The 12,435-nt window shown below is 34.4% G+C and overlaps 1 protein-coding gene across 1 annotated transcript in view; it reads left to right on the top strand.

Annotated features, from left to right (window-relative positions):
- The window catches only part of gfra1b (gdnf family receptor alpha 1b), a 43,249-nt gene that overhangs the window by 6,383 nt on the left and 24,431 nt on the right, over nucleotides 1–12,435 (top strand). The window lies entirely within an intron of this gene.

Here is a 12,435-nt window from a genome sequence, read left to right on the forward strand (position 1 = left end):
AAATGTCATACATGTCCACAGCCATCAAAGGTGGACCTTAGGGGAGCATACACTTAGGCAAGCCCATGTTTAGTTTCACAGAGGAGCAATTAGCCATCTGCCTGCATTCAGTGGCAATGATAGAGGAAGAGCTTTTGGACATGTGCAGAACCCTTTGGTACTCCACAGCATTGGGCTTTCTGGCTGTAGAAATGCATCTGCCAACTGGCCAGCCACCATTTGAGTTGAAAAAAAATGGCTTTTTTTCTTGTACTCTGCCTCCTGCTGTTTCTGGCTCTCGCTGTAACTGAATCAACTTACCATATTACAGTCACTGTGTTCAGCATACAATGACAAAGTGCAACTGTATTTTAGCCACAGAGTGAAGAAAACATTATTGAGATTAAAATTACTCTCCTAGAAATATGCTAAAATGATGAGAAAATATGATGCCTTGCAAAAGTCCTCTGAACTTTTCATATTTTTTCACAGTACAACCGCAAACCTAAATGTATTTTTTGGGAATTTTGGCTGACCAAATAACACAAATGAATACATAATTGTAAAGAGAAAGGAAAACAGTATATAGAAAATCTGTAATTACAGATGTAGCACATGTATTGTGGGTTCTGTGTACTGGCTTTTCCAATCTTGATTCAGAAATGTTTGCTTACTTAATTTACTGCAAATTTGTCTTGTATTTAGGTCTGGACTTTGACTATGCCGTTCTAATAAATGAATATGCTTTGATCTAATCCAATCTAAGCTCTGGCTGTATGTTTATAGCTGTTGTACTATGGTGCTTCCCATTCTGTTGTCCAGCCTCTAACAAGTTTTTCTCTAGGATTGTTTTTATTTAGCTCCATTGATTTTCAACTATATCCAGCTTTCCTCTCCCTGTGTGTCCCCACAGCATGATGCTGCCACCACCATGTTTCATAACTGAGATGGTGTGTTCAGGGTAATATGAGATCTCACATATTTTACATGTTGGCATAAAAATTCATTTGTGGTCTCATCTGACTAGAGTACATTATTCCACAGGTTTCTGGAGTTCCATAAATGGCTTGTTAAAAACTACAAATTGGATTTTTTATAACTTTTTTTTTTAACAGTGGGTTTCTTCTTACCACTCTTCCACAAAGTCCAGATTTGTGGAGTGCACAACTGATTCTTGTCCTATCAGCACATTTTCCCAGAGTTACTAAGGGCTATTGGCCCCTTCTCTAATTATGTTCTACTTGCCTGTCCTGTCAGTGTAGGTGGATGGCCATGTCTTGGCTTTAACAAAGATGAGTTTTATTTTATATAAACAATATAGAAAATGATTTAACTCCCACTATACAATTCTACACTACTTTGTGAAGGCCTAACATTTAAAAGTACAATAAAATATTTGAAAGTGTTTTGTTGTAACTTGATAAAATGTAAACCAATTTAAAGGGTATATGAATACTGAAAACAGAAAGATAATCTGGTTAAAGCTGTTTAAGGTTTACTTAAATACAACAAAAAGACATCAATAATTTTTAATGTTAATATAAAACTTTTACTACACAACTTTCAATACACTATAATATTTCAAAAATAGCTTAGATGAGGCAGTGGGCAGCCTAAAATTGATCAAGAAATCATTTGGAAACTTGATACACCCCTAATGTGCCATTCCATCAAAGTCAGTGACTAAGAATATGGAAATTTGGCAGGGTGACTTATCAGTATTATGTGTTGTTATCATAGAAACAAATCGCATTTATTACCTAGATTGTGTGAGCATTATAAGATGTGATGTGGGTATGCAGCTGAAGAAGAGTAGCAATTTTAAATTTAAGCTGTGTAAAAAGCCCCAGTGGTCGTAGTGGAAAAAAAACATAATTCACCTAATGGGTTAGATATCACAAATCCATTAACTGTAAGTGACCTCATTCCCGCCTGAAACTAATCCAAGCGTAAAATAATACACATATGATTCCAAGATAGAACTGAGTTATTGACGTGATGATTATCATTATGTATCTTTCAGTAAAAAAAAGGTGTTTTGACCATTACTCCTTGCTGTTTCTCTAAAATCATTTTGACAGAAAGTACTGTTTCCAAACTGAAAGGAACACTAAGGTATGAGCAATTAAGCATTACTTTGCATATTCCTGTTGTTTTCAAAATAATGAGAAGCAAAATTCCCATTAAAAAACAGAATCTGTAGAGGTAATTACATTTTCTTTTTCCTCAATAAATACTTTTTGTCCATTAGCTCCTAACAAATCATTTTTTGTTTTTATCCCAATTTTCACCAACTCTTTACACCTTTTCTGACCCTTAACACTATGTTTTAATATACATGGTTACAACTTTACATATATCTTTATTCATTATATTAAGAAACAACAAAGTAGTGATTATTTAACAGAGAAGATACTGAACTGATCATTTAAATGGTTGCAGGGGCATTGAGGACATTCATTTGTTAAGTTAAACTGAATGAAAGTTGCATCTTGAGACTCTACAACACATATAGTGCAGTGAAAAATGTTTGCGCCCTTATATATTTTGTCTTTTGCTACACTTAATTATTTTAAATAATATATATATATATATATATATATATATATATATATATTCAAGAAATAATGAGTGAATCCAAAAATCAGTTTTTGTTTGTAATAGAAAAAAAAAGCAATCCTACATGAAATCTGACATCAAAAGATGATTTGCTCTCTAAAGCAAATAATTGTTTGTAGTACCCATCACAATAAAACTGCTCAACAGACGTCTGGCTTGCAGTATACAAGCTGTAGTTTTATTTGTATTTTTTGGCTAAATAAGACTGATATATGGCTCTCATTTAGCTACAAAGTCATTACTGTCTATAATTTTGCGACCAGAAATATTTCCAGACACTTGAATTTGCCTTTTCAGTAAATGATGGGAAAGTGCAGGAGCCATTTTTTGGACAGGCAAGATGTAGGCACATCAACAGGTAGGGAAGGGGCAGTTATGCTTTAAACTGTCCCACACAGCTTTAAAACAACCGTGATCTCATTCTCATCTCATTAAAGGGACTTTAAATTGTAGAATGGTTTTAACAGAAAATTGTTGCAGTTTTTAAACAATAATGTAAAACCTTAGTATGAACTGATACCAGTAAACAACTTAATCTAATAGCTTTCAATAGTACTATCACCCTACTTCTACTCAAAATTGTTGCTGTAGTTAAGCATAGAAACTAATTAAAAACAAAGGCAAAGTTCTAAAAGTGGAACATCTGAACAAGTGGGGGGAGGCTCTGATGATGAAGTCCTGTAATCATCACATTAATAATTCAGACCAAAAGGCTTGAAATCCAAACCACTTACTACAAGCATGGTTGCCAGGAAAAGATTAAATTAAATGCTGTATCTTTTAAAAATCAATAAACATGATCAATCTGTAAAGCTGCCTTTTAGTTATGTAAAATAATACATGGACTGAGGGAGAAATGTGATTGAAGGTCTGCAAAAAGATGTGACATGCATAACTGAAACTCACCTTGGTTTAGAAAAGATAATTGGTAGGTATTTCAAATGTGTTTACAGTCTATCTTATGTGTTTGAGAACATCAAACACAGATAATCTGAGTAAATACAACATTTTGGTTTGCAAATGATGATTAAGGGAAAGACGCTTTCCAAACAAACCTGTCACTGTTTGAAAACAAGTTATTGCCTCCTTGTTGTTTCATGAAATAATTGTGATTAACCACCTTTTTTTTGTCCAATATCATTTGCCACTCCCAAACCTGATTACTGTCAGATGTGAAGATCATGAAATCAAGTAAATAAAACCTGTCTGACAACATGAAGTAGGTTAAAACAAATCTAAAGAAATTCAAACATGATCGAGAAACAAAAGCACTGGCATGTTTCAAACTATAAAAAGGGTTCAAAACAAACATTTAGAGGGCCTTTGGACCCCAGTGAGCAACAGTGAAAGCTATTATCCACAAAAGGAAAAATTGTGGAACATAAAAGTGGTAAACCTTCTGAGAAATTGCCAGCCTACCAAAATTAAAACACAGGGAGTTACAAAGAAAGCCAGAACAACATCGGCAAACATGGCAAGCCTCTGTGACGCTGTTCTTAATTCAACTGTAAGAAAAAGACTGAAAACAAATGGTTACATCTAGTGTAAAAGTAACAGCATTTTAGAAAACAACACCACTTACTGTAAAACATGGTTGTGGTGGTGTGATCGTGTTGGGCTGTTTTGCATTTGCTCAACTACACTACTTTCTCCTGAGTTATACAGCATAATTAGGATCTGAAGCAGACCACCAACTCCATTTGTTAATGAGCAAACATTAGAAAACCAAAATGAAGATTTTGGAGTAGACTTGTCAAAAATCTGATTTAAATCCAATTGAGCTGTTGTGGCATGGCTCTCAACTGGCTGTTCATGCTCAGAATCCCTCCAGAATGACTGAATTATGCAAAGAAGATCAGGTTTAGGGATCAGGTACCTTTTCACCAAAGTGTCAACATGGCTTGGATAATTGTTTTTCCCTTAATAAAAGAAATCAAGATTTTAAAACTGGATTTGGTTCTTACTCAGGTTATCTTTCATAATAACATTTGTTTCATAATCTGAAACATTTAAGGGTTATATAAAAGCAAAGACAGAAGATATCTTGGCATCTGTGGCATTGTATGTGAATATTTTTGCATTTGCTGTTTGAATAAGAGGTCAAAAATCACAACATGTTTTAGACTAACATAACAACCTGAAACTGTTATAGTACATTTTGTACAGACAAGAGAGTAAACTGTGTATTTCTTCTCTTATTTAAAATGCCTGAATAAGTTCAGAGTTTAATTGGAACCTCTAAACATAACGGACATTTACCATTTACTATAAACATAACAAGGTTAGCCTTTTGTGAAATCTGATTTCAAGAGAGATGGACAGGCTTTTTTTTTTCATTTAGTAAATCTTAAGAGGCATTAACCCAACCAGGGACTATGGTGCTTACCTTCTTCTCCCAGTTTATCTTCATACCTAATCAGCAGTCTAACTGCAAATACAGTTACTGAGCAATAAATGAAGCTTGGCTTGATTATTTTCCAAGCAAGCATGTCGGAAATAATCCGGTTGCTCTAGTTGCCTAAGGCAACAGATTTATCTCCCAAAGTATTTGTCTTTTGCCACTGCTCCAGTGCGCATGTGAACTGAGCACATGGAAGTAAGTAGGTCCAGTGTAACAATAATTGCCAATTACAAGACGGTACACTTTAAAATGCGTTAACAAAAGTGCTTTTAGCTGTTGGTATTTTTTTCTATATGTTGTTTTTGTTCTTCCTTCCTTTGAGCACAGACATATTCGGTTTAGCCAAATGAAATTAGCCTGTGAGGATATAAGGTTTATCTTTTGCTTTTATGGTATTGGATCAACTCATAAAATATACCATGGAATAAATTACTCTAGATTTTATCATAGATACGTTATTATAGGTTTATCAGGATAAATGGTTAAAGTTAAAACACTACCTTCTAATTAATTATATTACAGTGATTTTTTTAATTATTTAAGTACTTGTTTTATGCTTTAACAAGCAGTCATATTTGTCTGAACTCCATGTTAAGTCAATTCAAAACATGTTGAGCTCCATTACCTGATGTCATAAGATTTTCTCTTGGTCATTAACATAAAAGAGACTTGGGACTGGGGTGGGCAATGAAGCAAAGATACCATATATCAACTTTTTTACAGCAAAACCATGATTTTATAATGATTTCCCATTGTAAAAACTAAATAGGAGAGCATATAGGCCAAAGTCATTTCTAAGCAGATGATTGTAAAATCCTGCCTTGCTATGTTAAGTAAACAGACAAAAAAACTTCACATATCTATAACTGAAACAGGCGTGTAGGAGAAGAATGGCCCAATCACGGAAACCAAAAGTAGAAACAGCAGCTCACTGTTAAATTTGCTAAATTTATTTTGCAAGATTTCAGTCACAGATTCTCATCACGTACAGTTGACACTTAACAAATGTGATGTGCAAAAAATGGAAACTTTAAATAAATATAATCCTTGGTTCTATTTATTTTAGATCAAAAGTCTCTTCTGCCCCAGACTGTGTTGCTAATTTCAAAACGATTATTTTAACTTAAAAGGTGAATAAGAACAATACTCTGGTGCATTCTTGCTACATAAAAGCTACTTTAGGAAGTTAAAGGATAAAGAACAAAACAAATTTGATGCATCTCTGCAAACAGCTATAGGCAGGGTGTTTCAAATAGAACTCATTACCATATTTCTTGTTTTGCAGATCATAAACAATATCTATTCCTTTATTATCCAATATCATTATATCACCAACTCCTACTTAGAAAGCATTTGTCAATTATTGGGTATAAACACCCATTGTCTATAGGGGAAAAACCAATTATGTGATAAATGATGTGTTGTTTTGGAAGGGTGTAGGGAAATAAGGTGTACATAGTCACAAATAGATGTTTTAGTTCAGTATTTTGCAGATAATTGTCCTAATGCTTGTCTCTTTTCTCTCTTGAATATTAGGAAAAGCCATAGTGGTAGCATACAACTGGTGTGCATGCAGTGATATATTAACACTGAAGCCAAAATGTAAATTATGATTTCAAATATGCAGTACACATATCACTCTGCTTAGATGAAGCCAATGTAATACCTGCCAAAATATGCCAGATAATTGAGCTCAAATTGTGCTTTGTAATCCAAAAACATATTGGAACACAGAATTTGCCTTTCCGAGAGCTTACCAGTTGTCAACGTGAGCTAAAAGACGAAATTAGGTTCTCTAGTTGATTTATGCAAAACTGAAAATTTAAAATAAATCGTGCCAAGAACATCATTGACTTGCACGTGCACACAGCCATTTGCATTCTGGCTCACTGACTTCCACTCTGACATATATAAATGTTGAAGGATGAAGGCTCAGTTAAATGGCTTGAAAAACAGAAATTCCTCACCAAGATGAATGTACCTGATGGCTGAGCCATGACAGGCTGAGTGCAGAGAGCCAAGTGGGTATGCACGCATTGGAAATGCAGCCAATGGCTAATCATGGCTTTGAAATACAAAAATAAAGTACTGTTGGCTGTAAGGGACCACGATAATCATTCAGACAGGCATAAACGTAACCAGCAATCATGTGTTCTACCTTTTGCCAAATTGCCCAAGCTCAGTCAAGTTGAACTCTTGCCCCAACTTTATAATGACCTTTGACTGGACCACTCTAACACATAAGTAAACTTAGGTTTTCAACCATTCCATTGTAGCACTAGCTGTATTTTTAGGGTTCAAATTCTGTGGGGAAGTGAATCTCTGGCCCAGTCTCAAGTTATTTGTAGAATCTAACAGGTTTTCTTTCAGGACATCTTGATGTTAAACTTCATTCCTCTTCCCATGAAATCTGACAAGCTTCACTGTTGAAGAAAAGCATCTTTAAAGCATGAAGATGCCACTGTTAGCTATCCACCACACATAGTGTTTAGCAAGGGGGGTAATCAAGTTGACTTCTGTTTTTCTGACAACTGCTCTTCCCACTGAGCTACAATCGCCTAACATTTTTGCTGTGTCCCCTATGGCTTGTAGTAAAATGCAAATAAGACATCTTGTGGTTTTGGGTATCCTTCTACAAGATTCTCACAATAGTTTTCTGGGATTGTCGCCCATTCCTCCTGAGAGAACTAGAATAACTTAGTCAGAATTGTAAGCCACCTCTTCAGCCACTTTTTGAACATTTTGGTGGTATGCTTATGGTTATTGTCTATTTGGAAGATCCATTTGTGCCCAAGCTTGAAGTTCTGGCTGATGTCTTAAGATGTTGCTTCAATATTTCCTATTACCCATTTTAATATTAACCTATCAGAAGCATACAAATCCATGATGTCATCATCTTTGTTAAAGTTATAGTTATATTAGTGTGTTTAAATTTCTGAATTTCATGAAAGTAATGTAAAGATCTTTCAGAATGTCCCTTCATATTATTCTGGCAATTAGAATAGAACTTTTTTTGCTCATACTAAAAGACCTAAATCAGAAAATGTTGGATGAATATTTAAAATCAATCTAAACAGAGTGAAAAAGAAGATTCTTTGTCTTTTTGTATAGTATGTAAACTACTCGTTTCAGTTTTAATGGTTAAAGAATTCTTTTAAAGCATAATTATCATATTGCAATACTTTTTGTTAATCAAATGGCAAACTAATGTTGGATTTCAGAAATCCAGACTTCTACAATTTAATTTTAAAATTTAAATAATCTGCATTACTATGTAAATGTGAATAGTAACCCTAATCAAAAAAAAAGGCCAATTTTTAAATTTTAGCTAATTCTAGATTTTTGAGTGGGATTTTGTTTTGTTTTTCCACAAAAACCTTATGATAATGAAGACGTAAAATTGTCTAAATTATGGAAACTAGAGGAAAAGGAAATTAATCTACAATGCATTACCATTAGGATGTTTTGACGGTGAACCAGAAAGTGCATGATTTTATGATTTGATGAAAAAAAAAAAAAAACTTCAAAAGTGCATTTGGAAAGTTACACATCTCAGTGAGAAGGTTTGTCTTGCTCACCCATATGCTGCAGTGACGGTGCGCCATATGTCCACTCAAGCTTACAGTACACCACATCATCATGATTAGTGAGTCAAACCTGAAACAGAAGCTGTCATCCCACAATGCGGTGTGCCACCAAGGTAACAAAATATCTGCTTGGCTTCAGAAGCAGGTCGTTTATTTTCTATAAGTGATGATATGTTCTTCAAAAGGTGAACATTTCCACAACTCTCGGACTTCCACTACTGCTGACAGTATTGCTGTGTCTGTTGGGTGTTTCATCCTAGCGAGTCATTTCTGCAAAAATACTCTATCATTCTAGAATTAATGACTGACACAAAGATTAAGGAGTAGCTATTGCAGCAGAAGCTAAGAAGGATTTTTACTAATTTAATGGGTGCATGTAATAAATGGGTCTTGAGTCTGATCATAAATATTAAGACTCTGGTGGGGATTTATACAAGCTGGCTGGAAATCTGGCAGAAAAGAGGGCACCGTGAAGGAAAGGCTCTGAGCACCGTTTTGGTTTTTTTCTTTCCTGATATGGGGAGAAACAAAAGGGCATTTTATGGATGTAAATGTTTAAAAAGATTAACTTCACCACTCATTCACTGGGTAACACATACATTAATGATATGGCTCTTTGAGCTGGTGATTGAAAAAGAGTACCCCATTATCAGATAATAGATGAGACTGCAAGAAAAACATGTTATAAATATAAATATAAATAATAAATGGTAATCTATCATCACATAATGACCATCAGTTATAATAAGTGACACCTTTTTTATAACTATCGCAAACCATGGAGGTTAGAAATTCAAATGAAGACAGAAAGACTATCAAAAATATTTTTTTTTATTAATTAAACCCGCTGAAGCAGAAAGACACAAAGTTGACAGCACTGAAGATGAACAAGATTTGTAAATACGTGAGGGTAGAAAAAAAAAAATGAAGATAAAGAACCTGGTGATGAGTAAAGGAGAGAAGTATATCTACATTAATGAAGGGGGTTACTGCTTTTTTCCAGGATCCAGATCACCTGGCTCCTTCCACCAAAGGGTGGCACTTTTGGCTCCCGTTAAGCTCCCAACTTTTAAACTATGTTATAAGTAAACCAATTTAATATTGAATTAGGATTTTTGTATGCACCATAGGATAACACTGTTCAAATGCATCATTTTGAACCTTTTGATTTATTAATTAAATTATTTTATCTCATTCTTTAAAAAAAATTGTTATGTTGCCCAGTCTCTTCTGCTCCATTCTCCGCTGTTGCTAAACCTGCTGGGATGGTTCTGGAAGTGTTGTGCAGCAGAGATGAGGCCTCGAGTCTGAGCCTTGGACTTTATTCCCACTTAAGGAGCAGACCAAAAAGTTAATATTTAACTCGGACTTAAAGTTTGGGACTTGAGTCTTGTGAATAATTCTTATCTCATGTAATCAGGGTTAAAAAAAAAAAAGTAAGGAACGAACAACAGCTCTGACATGGATGCAAATATTATTCTGAGAAAATCTGCATTTGATTTATTTGCCTGGAAAGTCTGCAAACATTTGGCTGTTAATGGTTCATAACACTGTTCATATTAGCTGTAGTTTTATAATATTAACTACACTGATGTCTCTCTAACTGAACACTGTTAAATGACTTAAGTTGATTTTAGAAAAACATGTATTTAACTTACCTCTAAAACCTTATTTCTAATTATTCAAATAGCATCATTACAATGGCACGTCTGTCTCATACATTCATTCATTCATCCATCCATCCATCCATCCAACCATCCATCCTCTATGCCTGCTTGGCCTTGCAGGATCTTGGGGGAGGGCATTGGGTACACCCTGGACAGCAATCATTAATTAATTCACCTGCATAAATGTTTTTCTTTTATTTAAAGTGATTAGATTACAATAAAAAAAAAATTAAATGTCAATTGTATTTAAAAAAAATAGCAAAATCAACTTTTTTAAAAGAAATAATTAACAATCTACGAACATATGATACAGAAATGTTTACATACCTTGCATTTACCTGAAATCGTGGTGTCCTTTAAGCTAATCCAGTGAGCTTTTATAGTTCTTGTTACTCTGGGATTATTAGTCATAGAAAGGGCTTTAGGGATTATTTTGAGGGTCACTCTCACACTCTTGTGCTTCTTGGACAGTGGTGGACTTTAATGTCATAGAAAGACAATAGTGCAAGCCCAGGGCTCCATGTTCCTAATGCTCTTATTTTACTTTGAAAGATAAGGAAGAGCTTGAGAACATTCTTGTCAGACTATCCACAGTTGTTACTTTTGAACTAAAAAAGGGAGCCGGGAAGTATTTTCACTGTGTTTCGACTGGTTGCGTCAGTTTTTTGAGTCCGGTCTTTGTTACTTCATTGTTGATGTTTTTAAAAGAATGAACATTAAAACAAACTGATGTTTACACATTTTTTGTATTGCCGAATATACAATTTACGACTCCCAAAACGTTTGTAATAAAATGTTCCTTTGTTGACAAGCACAGTGCTAAGATGTTAGAAGGGATTTTGGCTTCTCTTTACAGAAAATCTCCTAATCTGAATTTCTTTCTGAAACTTGGCAATTCGAAGCTTCGGTTTTTTCTCAGACTTCTGAGGGATTGAGATCTGGAGACTTGATAGGCAACTCTAAGACCTTAATTTGCTTCATCTTAGCAACTACTTTGTTGAATTGGTAGGATATGTTAGTGTAATTTTCATGCTAAAAGACAACCCATCCGCACCACATTTGTTTTCTAGCTAAGAAAAGAAAGTGTTTGTCAAAGATTTATGACACCTTGCTCGTTCCATTCGCACCAGATTAATATACTTTTTCCATTAATTTACTTTTTCCAAAAATAGATCCTTTGGACAGGTATACTTCATAAAAATAATTCACTGAGCACAGTGTAAATGGTTGACTTACTGATCCGTGTTGCACATGCACAGGAAAAGGAATATAAACCTTTATGTAATGTGTGTTTTAGTTGATATTCTGTCTCCCCATTAAAAGAAGCCACCATAAAAATTAGAGACTGTTCATTTCTCAAAGAAATCCTCAGCACGAACATGAAATTATTTTGCCCCCACTGTAAATGACAAATACCAGCTCTTCACTTTGTGAGAAAGCATTTTAAAAACTGTTTTGGAAACTTTTATTCCGCATATTGCCCTCAATGTATTACTGAAATTATTCCCTCTCCAGGACACCGTAATTAACAACATTTTGGAGCCATATTAAACCCTACCTGACTGGCAGCATTTCAAAGATCTCTTGTATCAGCCTATTGAGAATTACCTAAAGGGTCAGATTCGTGTTTTGTCTGCTCTTGTGGCCTTGCTCAAGGGCAGCAACCTAAGAAGGGTGGCTAAGACTTGTTTTTCATTGTCAGTAGGGATTTAGGATTTGCAATAATAGAGTGTTACAGAGGTACCAACATTCAACTCATTTGTTTGAAATTCCCCAGTGCATTTTTCATGGAATCACAGAGTCAGAAATGTTGGAAGATTAAATAAGTAAGTAGATGATAAAATAAGACTCTTGTGCACTATGATCTATGTCAAACAGAACTAATAACAGTCTTTAAATCTGCATTTTTATAAAACTAATGCAATATAAAATAAACTAATGGAAATAACAAGTTATCAGAAAGTGAGGAAGTACAGCATCTTGCAAAAGTATTCACATCAATTGAATTTCTTTTGAAATTGTGTTTCAAAGTTGTGATGTCAACTTTACTAAGATTTATGTGACAAACTCAAAGTAGTACATAATTGTGAAGTGGGAGGAAATAATTTACAATTTCAACATTTTTTACAAATAAAATGTGTGATATGCATTTTTTCAGCCCTCTTTACTCTGAAACCTCTAA

Source organism: Girardinichthys multiradiatus, chromosome 10, assembly GCF_021462225.1.
Source record: "Girardinichthys multiradiatus isolate DD_20200921_A chromosome 10, DD_fGirMul_XY1, whole genome shotgun sequence".
Lineage (NCBI taxonomy): Eukaryota > Metazoa > Chordata > Actinopteri > Cyprinodontiformes > Goodeidae > Girardinichthys > Girardinichthys multiradiatus.